The following is an 11,802-nucleotide window of genomic DNA, read 5'->3' on the forward strand; positions in this document are numbered from 1 at the left end:
TGTGTAGTGAACACAGTTGCCTCCTTTCATCCTTGAGCTCCTCTCTCAGCCCAGTTTCTTCATCATGTTGAGAGGGACCCAGCTGACTGAGGCCACGATCACTGTCGCTGTTTGGATTCCCTTTGTGAACCAGTTAACTTTTCAGATTCCGCAACTAAAAGAAGTAGGTCTTGAATATGCTCTTAAGGTTTGTCACTATCAAAAGAGAATCTGGTATGGACAAGTACATAGCGTACTGGAATCAGAAAATCTGGATCTGTGATTAATTCACTGAGTGATTTGGGGCAAGTCACAGAACCTATCTGAGCCTATTTCTTCATCTGTGAAATAGGAGAGAATAAAATCTATTTGACCAAAGTCACATCTTTGCAAAGATCAAGTAAAATAGTATTTGCAATAGTATTTTGTAAAATGTAAGATAAACATATTTATGTTGTAATAAAACATTAGCATTAAAGATCAAGACAAATGACTCAAAATGTACCTTCTGCCAAATCAACTCTAAATGTGTCTTTGCTTATAGTGAATCAATCAAGAAAGATATATTAATTTTACAACAGTACATTTTTAATTCTAGAGATCTGGATAACTCCAGGGTTGACAACTGTACTGGAACCTGACCACAAGAAACCAGTCACCAGAAATCTCCAAAGATCAGAATCTCTGAGTAGTCAATGGAAAAAAAAAAAAAAAAATGTAGCACTTGGCCTGGCATAAATGGTATATGAATAACAGTCGGCTATCTATCCCTATTGTTCCCATATGACTGGGAACAAAAAAAAGTTCAGAAGTATGATAAGGAGATATGGGTGAATAATTAGGTCTGAGATAGGATAAAGACCCCTCAATTCACCTCTTATTCTGCTTTATAAAAGACAGTAATGGGATCATCAGATTTACTTGTCAGTATGTATAGATCCAGAAGGAATGTCGTCCTTCTAGTTGGGGGCCATTATAAGAGAGGCACTAATACATTTTGCCTAACATCCATATTCTAGGTATCACATACAATACCTAGAGATGAACACAGCATCTGCTCATGGAAACAAAAATCAGAAATCCTGGTATGTGATCCAATCCAGTATGAAGGATGGTAAGTGTTTTGTATATTTTAGAGCTTTAATTTAGACAACTATAGAACACCAAACCAAACAAACTAAAAAAGCATTATCTCTGGTTTTGCAAAATTAATCTCCTTCCAGAGGAAACCTCAAGAGTCCAAATTAGAGCAAAGGAAGTTTTATAGTTACATTATAGGCACCTGAAAATAGGAATTTATAAATGGAAATGTTGACAGAACCACCACAGCACTGAATTCATACTGTTCTAAATCCTATGTTTCCATGGATGAAAGAGAGAAGAGAAAAAAAGAGGTCAAGTTCTTACATGAAGATGGAGTTTCAAATTCCTATCCATTGTTTAAACATAGCTGAATGACTTCTTGTGTCAAAGACCTGCAACCCAGAAAGCTTTGCCCTGTCAGCAGTAATACTGCAATTTTTCTAATGTGCAACCACAAACTAAGAATGGAATTTTCCTTCCAAAATCACTAACTACTAGCAGTCAAAAGCAAGAGTAACCTGGGTAATAGCCAGAGTAGTTACAGTAGTGATGAATGGCATTTTCCTCTTTAGATGTAGGAAGTCTAGTTTAAACTTGTGACTGCCTTTAACATGGAAACAAGCAGATGGCAAAAGTTATGCTTGACCTTCTTTCTTGGCTCATGAAGACTGCCAATTTATATGGAGATGGCTCAGAAGAATAATAAACTTCAGTGTTCCTTCTTGGCACACTATTTTCCTAAAACCATTTTCAATAATCCTGCTGCACACAAGTGGGACTTGATGTGTTTCTAAGGAAGAAAACAGTCCAACTGCTGGACTTGCTAACTGAAAGAAATAATCATGGTAGCTTTCTTTTGGGGAGAGGAGGCAACATCACTATCATTAAGTACTTAACATAAAAACTTAAGACTCTATTGCTATCTGAAACACATAGTTTGTATGGACTAAATGAAGAGAAAATAGGAATGTATGCTTGCTTATCTAAGAGAAAAATCTATTAAAATTCAGAACAATATGGAAAAAAATGTTTCCAAAGAGATTAAATATTGAAATGATTAAAAATAGCCATCCGATCCAGCAATTCCATACCTAGGTATATACTGAATTGAAAGCAAGGACTCAAACAGATATCTGTATGTCGACATTCATTACAGCATTGTTCATAATGGCTGAAAGGTGAAAACAACCCAAGTGTCCATGAACAGATGAATGGATAAACAAAATGTAGTATGTACATACAATGGAATATTATTCAGTCATAAAAAAGGAATGAATTTTTTGACCATGAATAAAAATCCCAGATAAAAATACCAGAATTCAATAATACATTAAAATGACAATATACAATGACTCAGCAGGTATTTAAGGAGGGTTAAATTAAAACAAAACAAAACAAAACAAACCCTCTAAACTAATAAAGAAATGGAAAAGCCATATGATCATGTCGATAGAAGCTGAAAAGGCATATGATAAAATGTAACATCTATTTTCTGGCAAACAAGCTTGGTGAACCAAGGTCATGAGGATAACTCCTTAACAGTCAAAGAATCTGCGAACAAGGAAATGTCACACTTAGTGTCAGCTCTAGAAGAGAAGGATCTTTGCTTTGTTTGCTGCATACCTAGATCAGTGCCTAGCATCCAGAAGGCACTTACTATTTACCGAGTAAGTGAATGAATATACTAACTAGAGTCATTGTCGTTGAAATAAAAAACAAATTGCCTGCCATCCCCACTTAGTTAACACTGAAACATCATGCAGAAAGGGCATTTCTAAAACTTTTAATATCAGGATCCCTTTATATTCTTGGAAATTAGTGAGGGCCCCAAAGATATTTTGTTTATGTGGGTTATATCTGTTGGCATATGTCATATTGGAAATTAAAACAGAAGTTTAAAAAAATTTATCTATTAACCATTTAAAATATAACAATAAATCGAATGCATCTTAACACAATAACAAGTTTATATGAAAAATAACTATATTTCCCCCAAACAAAATAAATTTGAGAAGAGTGGCACTGTTTCTGTGTCTTTGCAAATATCTTTAGTGTCTGCTTTAATAGACATCAGCTGGACTCTCATATATAATTCTGTATTGAATCTGTTGTGTTTTGGTTGAAAGATATGATGAAATGTGGCTTTACATACTTATGTAGTAAGAAAAGAAAGAAATATTATAATACCCATTTTAGGTACTTGTTGATAATCCTTTCTGAAACTACATCAAACTTGAAAAGTGGTAGATCTTTAAACATTAGCAATATGGAATGTGAAATATAGAATCTGAAATCTTATTAATGAATTGTACTCTGCTACATTAAAATCCATTGTCAGTTGTGCTTCTGCCTAGGATGCAGAAAGCTGGAAAGACTGTTGCCCTTACAGTAATAATGAAAATTAAATAAATGGCAAAATCACAACTTTTCTTAAACCCGTCAGTGATCTTAAGGCAAACAAAGTATCCTGAGATAGAGGGACACCCAAAGACATTTCACATGTGGCAGAACATATGGATGCTATACAAGCAGGTAGGAAAGAATCAACCAGAAATTTTTAATAAATTATCAGTGGCTAAGTGTAGGGTTAGTCCAACAGTATAGAATTTCTGAGAGCTGCACATACAGGGCAGTTTGCACCTACTCTGAGGCTCTTTGCTAAGACATCTACCGGTTGCTCATGAGAAAAATTGCAGGCAGAATGGGAGACCAAAAAGAGCATCCTTTCGTGGCACAAATGTGGAGATTAGTGGGCACTACAGGAAAAGCATGAAGCAATGATAACCCTCACTCTTGTGCAAACCCACCTCTCAAAAGCCTTAAACCTCTGAAGGGCAGCCCTGGCAAAAATCTGATGTGGGTCTTAAGGACAGGACAAAAGAACAGAGCCCTTTACTTCTTCTGATGCAACAGCAGATATTCTGGACACAGGGAAGGCGTGCTGCAATTTTCATTTACAGAGAACAGCACACTGAGGACAGTAAGGAGGCTTTCAGATCAAGTAAACCTAGAGTTGCTTTAAAGCAAGGCCGCAGGCATGGAAAAGTGTGGAGCTGACGGAAAAGCCACAGGAGCCTGACAAACGCCTAGATGCATAGAATTAGGAACACTGATCTTTCAGTGGGTTACATCATAATCAACAGAAGTATAACTACCATTTACTAAGCGAGACTAATCCTGACATTGTGCTCGGTGCTTTAAAATAATTAACTCTAATCCCCACTATGATGAAGTACATATTATCACCACCATGTCACAGATGAATAACCTGAGGCTCAGAGAAGTTAAGTAACTTATCCAAGGTCACACAGATAGAGAGTGGCCAAGCCAAAATTTAAATTCAAAGTTCAAGTTTTCACTTGACCAGGCTGCCAACCAATGGAACATGAGTGACGATGTCCAATTACTCCAATCCTTAGAGAGTCAAATAAAATGCTCAGTCTTGTACATAGAAGAGAGAGAAGATATTGCTGTCTGGATTCTTATAGGTTGTCTAAAAATAAGATTTTGGAGGACAAGTGGCAAAGGGTTCCAATATGCAATAGATATAACACTCTGCCAAAAAGCACCATTAAAACTCCTGTACAGTTAACAGGATGAAGCATAGTTATAAGACTGAACTGAGTCACTACAGTGCTAAATAATGGACATTCTAGAAGTCCTTGCCTCAGCTACGGTCAATAGTGCTCTAGTACTCTAGGCAAAACTGAACATTCACTTGTATTCAACTTGTCAAATAAAGGCAAGCCTACATTGACCTCTGCACCACATGTAAGAAATTCTGGTTAGGGAATGGTGGAGAGCCCCAATCAAAACCAGGGACACCATGCCCCTACAAAAGACTGAACTATGACCTGACTCCAGCACTGCCCCACTGAATCTTTCTGCACTCCCAGGTTAATCTAAGGCCTCAGCAATTTCTGAAGTTTAGTGTTGTCTGCAGACATTCTGAAAAATAAAATTAAAAAAAAATGAAAGGAAGCAAAAATGCCTAACCAATCTCAGTCATAAGTGGAAAAATCTCAGCCTGTGCTTTAAAAGTTCAATTACTTTAGATTTAGTATGTTTCAGTAGGAGGAAGCAAATGACAATTGCTTACCCCTCCGCCCCCCCAACGATTTATAGTCCCTTTAATACCAATGCCATTTATTTGCTTCTATCAATGGGCTTCATTTTCCTCCCAAAGAGAGGATGAGGGAAAGGATAAATTTAAACTGATGGAGGGAAACAGTTCAAATCATCATGCTAGGGAGCTAACAATTACAGACTCATAATCGCATGTAAAGATCAATGCTGTGCTTTGAAGTTCCACCATCTACCTAGCTCAGTGTCTTGGAGAGCACAATTATTTTTGTTCTAACGTCTGAATTAGATGATATACTAATTCTGAAGGTGAAAAGCAAGGAACACTTTCTCCTTGGAAGGCAACATGCTTTGCTGATTTAATTAAGAAATCTTTATATCTCTATGGAAAGAGAAGAAGGCAAGTTTCCTCTTTTTTTCTGAGGAAAATGAAGACATGAAAAATTAAGAAACATGGCCCTGGACAGACACTGATGACAGGAAGAAATCCTTTGTTTTCTGGCCTGACATTCTGTGCTAAAATGAGGATAAGAAAAGAACAAGAAGTCTCAAAACACATACCACATTGCTCTGAATTCATCCTGTTCAACCTTTTCATCTACGACTTGAATGAAGACAAAGAAGGCATGTCTGGCAACTCCAATAATGAAAAATGGAAAGGTCATCAAGGTTCCAAAAGGTCTCTACAGGCTGGAACAATCAAGCTAAATTAGCAAGATGAAACCAAAGGGGAGACACATAAAGTCTAGCACTTAATTTCAAAGACTCTCTTAAACAGAGAGGGGAAGAGTTTAAAAGCAGTTCACATGAAAAAAGACTCAGGGCAGATATTGCAAACTATTGGCCTATAGATGTGTTTTGTTTGGTCTTTTGCATTATTTTTAAAAAACACTAAGCCAACATTTCAAAATGAGGAGAGTCACATAAAAATCCAGACTTCTGGCTTCTTTTGAAAAACTGATAGATCTGGCAGTTCCAGGTTCACATGCAGACATGAATACCATTGGTTCAAACTGAGTTGTGGCTGCCCCCTTTAGACAGGGCATTTATGCCCCTAATGGATCCATATAGATGCACAGTGGCCCTCTGAAGCCATTTAGGTTACTTTCTTAGTGACGGAGGAATCTGTCTGCAATTCTTGAACTGGGAGTTTCAGATAACTGCCAATTCTGATCTGGCTGCCAAAAATTTCACCAACCCAAAGTAACAAACGAACAGTGTCTAAGTCAATGGCCCTTAACTTTTGAAGAGTCCCAGACTCCTTAGAGAATCTTGAAAAAATCAATGAGCCTTCTCTTCAGAAACACGTCTATCATACAAAATTTTACAATTAATTTAGGGAGTTGACAGGCCTCCTGGACTCCCAATTCCCAAGTTAACAAGCCCAGTTTAGAACAAGGTGGTAAACTGCGTCCTGCTGAATGTTCCCACACTATGTCTGCTCCTGGCCAGGAACCACATTTTAAGAGGGATGCTGACAAACTGCAAAGCAACCAGGATATTAAAGGGTCTGGAAATCATATCATAAAGTTGAAGAAACTAAGAACGATTAACCTAGAAAAAGGAACACTCAGAGAAGAACATAATATCTATTTTAAATTTTAGAAACTGTAATAAGGAAAAGGGATTAGGCTTATACCAGTTCAGCTGGCAGAACTAGGATCAATGAGAAATTGCAATGAGGTGTATTTTACTATTTCAGTTCAGTCTAAGAAAGAATTTTCTTACAACTGAAGCTCTACAAAACTGGAATAGACTATCCTGTGGAACAACAAAGTAGTGAGTTCCCCATCACCACAAGTATCTAAGCAGAAACAAGATAATGAAATGTCAGAGATGTCATAGACAAGATTCCTGAACTGGGTGGAAGACTGTACCACAATTATCTAAAGCTTCCGTCTTCCAAATCAAAGTTTTAGTGAGCGGAGCTGGAGATGGCAATATAGTTGTCCACTCTTATCTTCGGTTTCACTTTCCGTGGTTTCAGTTACCTGCAGTCAACTGCAGTCCAAAAATATCAAGTGGAAAATCCCAGAAATAAACAATTCATAAGTTTTAACTTGCATGCCATTATGAGTAGCATGATGAAATCTTGCACCTGCCTGGGACGTGAACCATCCCTTTGTCCAGTGTATCACACTGCAGCCGTCTTGGTTACCAGGCAGTATCGCAGTGCTTGTGTTCAAGTAACCTTTATTTTACTTAATAATGACCCAAAGTGCAAGAGCAGTGATGCTGGCAATTCATATATGCCGAAGAGAAGCCATAAAGTGCCTCCTTTAAGTGAAAAGGTGAAAGTTCAGTATTATCTCTGGTTTTAGGCATCCACTAAGGGTTTTGTAACATGCTCCTTGCAGATAAGGACTACTGTAATAATTCTCTTCCCCTCCCAAACTAATTAGTCTTGCTCTGATGCAACAGTTACATTGAAGCCAAGCTCCATCGAAGAGACGAAGAGACGAAGAGACGAGACGGAAGCTTGGTGGCAGATCCTCTCTTGGTGATTCTCAGTTAGCTTACTGGGAACTGGTCAAGGTTTGGCCACTCCTAAAATTTCATGTGCCAATTGTTTCTTCTTCTAACCCACTCCTCTATTCACTTCTCTTTCTACCTACCTTCAAGTGTTCAATTCTTGGGAAGCTGTGTAAGTTTCATAGCATCTCAGATCAAGTACTTGTTGAATTGACTCATCCACAAAGTTTCAAACATGTGGGCATTTAATTAAAGCTATTGCCTGATGATTTCAACAGATAAAAATGGGGAGAATTCAGTGCTGTATTAACTTTGAGTGAGCATTGCAGTCTGGTTAGAAGAGGTCACAGACTAGACCAGGACAAGTCCAACCACGTAGGAGGTGGTCAGCAATCAAAGGCTGTCCAAAATGTGCAGAAATGTCAAGAGTTCAGAAATGTCAAGAGTTCAGAAATGTCAAGAAACTAAAGAAACTACCTTACTGTGTCTTCAATTCCTAAATCATTCCGTCCCCACCAATAATTTTTGAGTCAGAAACACTGCTTTTCAAAAATAACTTTTCTGCTAAAAATGTCTTTTAAGACACTATAAATGTGAAGTGAATACTTTCCCTTATTTACACAGATAAAAGCACATCTGTTCTGGCCAGACACAATCAAAACGAAATTTATAAAAGGAAAACTTCCTTTTGTCCATATACTTCTCTCCTTCTGAATGTTCCTCAGAAGCTTCGGAAACAAGTTCTGAAGGCAAATGTTTCCTCTGTCCCAGGGAAGAGAAAAACCTGGGGCCTCTTGACCTATAAAACTCAATATTTTGGAACATTCATAATTCTCCCAAATCTGTGCCAGTCAAATTGAGTCTCCCTTCAGCAAACCACCAGCCAGCCAGGGCTGGACAGCAAGACTTTCACCCTTAGGAGCTGACAAGGATAAGATTCAAAAGCTCCCTGGAAAAAAAAAAGTCTCTACCTCGGCTTGCATTACAAACTGTTGGAAAAGACAGATGGAGGGGATGACAGGGAAAGCAATTATTTCTTCTGGGCTTCCTTTTTGTCTGGATTCTAAGGAGACGAATACAAAATTCCATTGCAGATTGAAATGCTATCTAAACATGCTTGAAAATGTGGTCTTGCTCTCTGAAATATGACCTGCTCTGCTCTGCAGCAACCTGTAACCTATTAATATGTGAGGTGGGGAAGGCCGACATTCCTGCAGGCTGTCTAATTCTGGGCCTGACTCTCCAAAACTGCTGGTTTGTGACCACAGGTTAAAATATAACTAAAAGATATACATCTACATAGCGTGACCCAACAAAAAGTCTTGACGAATCATTCACTTTATCTTTATATTCTTGGAGTTTTAAATACCTAAGGCTCTCTTATGTATATTAAGGTTTCTAGCGAGCTATTCTAAATACAGGCTGAATCACGCCAAACGGTAGCATTATTTCAAATAGTAGTAAGCTGGAACTACTCATACACAAATCAAGCTTTAAACAACTTTAAAGGAATATACACACCAATCAAAATGATGTTTTATGTAAAGAGCTTTTGTTAATTTACAATTAACAAATAGTCTCACACAGACCAAATATTCCATACAGTTGCATAAACTATTGTATTACATATGGACCATGTGTTCTGAGAAACACAAAGATGAGGAAGATATAGTTCTTGCCTCAAGGAGCTTATAAATTAGTCAAGGGGACAAGACGTGTTCACTAGTAAGTCAAAGGAGATCAGGAAAGCCAAATGAAAAGTACAAGCATGGGACTATGTGAGTCTGCAGACAGAAAGGATAGACGTCAAATTAATTGAGGGATACTGGGACCAATTTTCTCATCTGTAAAACCTGAGGAGTAGACCAGATGAATTCTAAGTCCTGACTAGTTCTAAAATTCTGATTCCTTTGGTTTAGCCAGTTGAGCAAAACAGAAAATTTTATGAAAGTAGTAATATTTGACCTGGGCCTGAGATGGGTAAGATTTTGAAATGAAGCTACTGGAAGAAAAAGAGAGCATTTTAAGCAGAAAGAAGAACATAATCATAGGTCCAGAAAGTACAGGGCATGCTTGTGGAACACTAAGTCTTAGTATGGATGAAGCACAGCAGGACACAAAATTGGAAAGGCAGACCGAGGCCTTGAATGCCAAGCAAAGGAACTTGGGCTTAATTTGGTAGACAGGGGCCACTGAGGTTTCTAAAGAGGTGGATGACAAGACCAGACATATAGTAGGAAAGTTAAAGAGCAGAATGAGGCTGGAGCTTTTGCAGGCTCCCTGTTACTCTTAATTTCCTCTGAGGGGCCCATTTACAAGGGCCTCACCTGCTAGAGAAGCGAAGCTTCATGGGAGAAACCTAAATAGACAAAACAAAGCAACAAGGGTTAAAAACCATGCAAGGACCATGAAATAAGATCAGTTTTAGGAACCTAACATGATTATATACAAGTACTGACAGTGACAACATGGAAGAAGAATAAACTAATGAATGATTATTAAAAGAAAAAGTCATAAAATGTAGGAAAAATAGAGAAATGGTAAAACTAAAAATATAAAAGAACGAGACTCATAATACCTGTGAGCTACTAGCAGAGGAAACAGGAATATGAAATGAGAAATTTCTACACAGGATTACACCCCCTCACTACCCACCCCACACCAAATCTAGGAAGCATAATTAACATTTTAAGAAATTAGCTATATTAAAAAATGTCAAATAGGACAGATAACAGAAATGAAGTTATTACAAAAGTACACAATTGACCTAACTGAATTAATACTGAAAAGGGAGGACCAGACATCGTATGAGGAAGACAAGAAAAGGCATGCTCAGCATTTGTTAGATAGCAATTCCTGAAATATGATGCTAAACAGAATACAATCCAAACGAAAATGAAAATGGTTAATAGATAACATCTGGCCCTGAATCATTAAAGAAAACCTCTGCCCCACACACTTCTTTTTCCCTTCATTCCCTTCCTTAGCTAGATCCAAAGGATGTAAAACTTTGAAATGAATCTACAATGACCTGTTTGCCAACAAAACTAGGTATGAGAAACTATAGTTATGTCATGTTACTTTTTTTTTTTTTTTCCAATATATAAACTTAATTTCCACCTTGATTTTTAAAAAATTGTATTGTGGTAAAATACACAAAAATCTTAACCATTTTTAATTGTACAGTCCTGTGGTATTAAATACATTCACACTCTTGTGCAACCAGCACCACCAACCATCCCCATAATTCTTTTCATCTTTAAAACTGAAACTCTGTACCCATTACACAATAACTCCCCCTTCACCCCAAGTCCCTGGTAACTATCATTATACTTTCTGTCTTTATGATTCTCACTACGCTATGTGCCTCATATAAGTAGAATCCTATAGTATTTATCTTTTTGTAACTGACTTACTTCATTCAGCATGTCTTCAACAGTCATTCATATTATAGCATACATCAGGATTTCTTTTTTTTTTTTTTAAGGCTGAATAATATCCCATTGTTTGTATATATCACATTTTGTTTATCCATTCATCTTCCACCTTTTAGCTATTATGAATAATGCTGCTATGAACATGGGTGTCAAATATCTCTTCAAGACTCTGCTTTCAATTCTTTTCGTAGATACCTGGAAGTAGAATTGCCGGGTCATATGGTAATTCTATTTTTAAAAAATTTTTGAAGAATCTCCATACTGTTTTACACAGCAGCTGTATCATTTTATAGTCCACCAAAAGTGTATAAGAGTTCTAATTTCTCCATATCCTCACTAACACTTGCTGTGTTCTATTTTGGGGGGTTTTGGGTGGTTGTTGTTTTTTTTTCTTTTGATAGTAGCCATCCTACTGGGTGTGAGGTGGTATCTCATTTTAGTTTTGATTTGCATTTTCCTAATAATTAGTGATGCTGAGCATCTTTTCATGTGCTTAGTGGCCAATCTCATATCTTCCTTGGAGATATGTCTCTTCAAGTCCTTTGCCCATTGTTAATTGGGTCGTTTGGTTTTTTTGCTGTTGAATTTTAGTTCTCTATATATTCTGAATATTAATTCCTTACCAGATATGTGATTTGCATATATTTTCTCCCAGTCTGTGGGTTGCCTTTTTACTCTGTTGATAGTGTCTTTTGATGCATAGGTTACTGTTACTTTTGCAGTAACAGAAGTAATACCAAAATCTCAA

The 11,802-nt window shown here is 37.2% G+C and overlaps 1 protein-coding gene across 3 annotated transcripts in view; it reads right to left on the reverse strand.

Moving 5' to 3' along the window:
- LOC111739416 (vacuolar protein sorting-associated protein 53 homolog) overlaps nt 1–11,802 on the reverse strand; it is a 40,443-nt gene that overhangs the window by 14,147 nt on the left and 14,494 nt on the right. The window contains exon 6 of one of the 3 annotated variants that reach the window (XM_023530543.1): nt 10,776–11,791. The exons of the other annotated variants lie outside the window; for them this stretch is intronic. The gene's annotated coding sequence lies outside the window, so the exon portion shown is untranslated. Of the gene's footprint in view, nt 1–10,775; nt 11,792–11,802 lie in introns of those variants that run through there. 3 annotated transcript variants of the gene reach the window in all.

Source organism: Pteropus vampyrus, unplaced genomic scaffold, assembly GCF_000151845.1.
Source record: "Pteropus vampyrus isolate Shadow unplaced genomic scaffold, Pvam_2.0 Scaffold50, whole genome shotgun sequence".
Taxonomy (NCBI): Eukaryota; Metazoa; Chordata; class Mammalia; order Chiroptera; family Pteropodidae; genus Pteropus; species Pteropus vampyrus.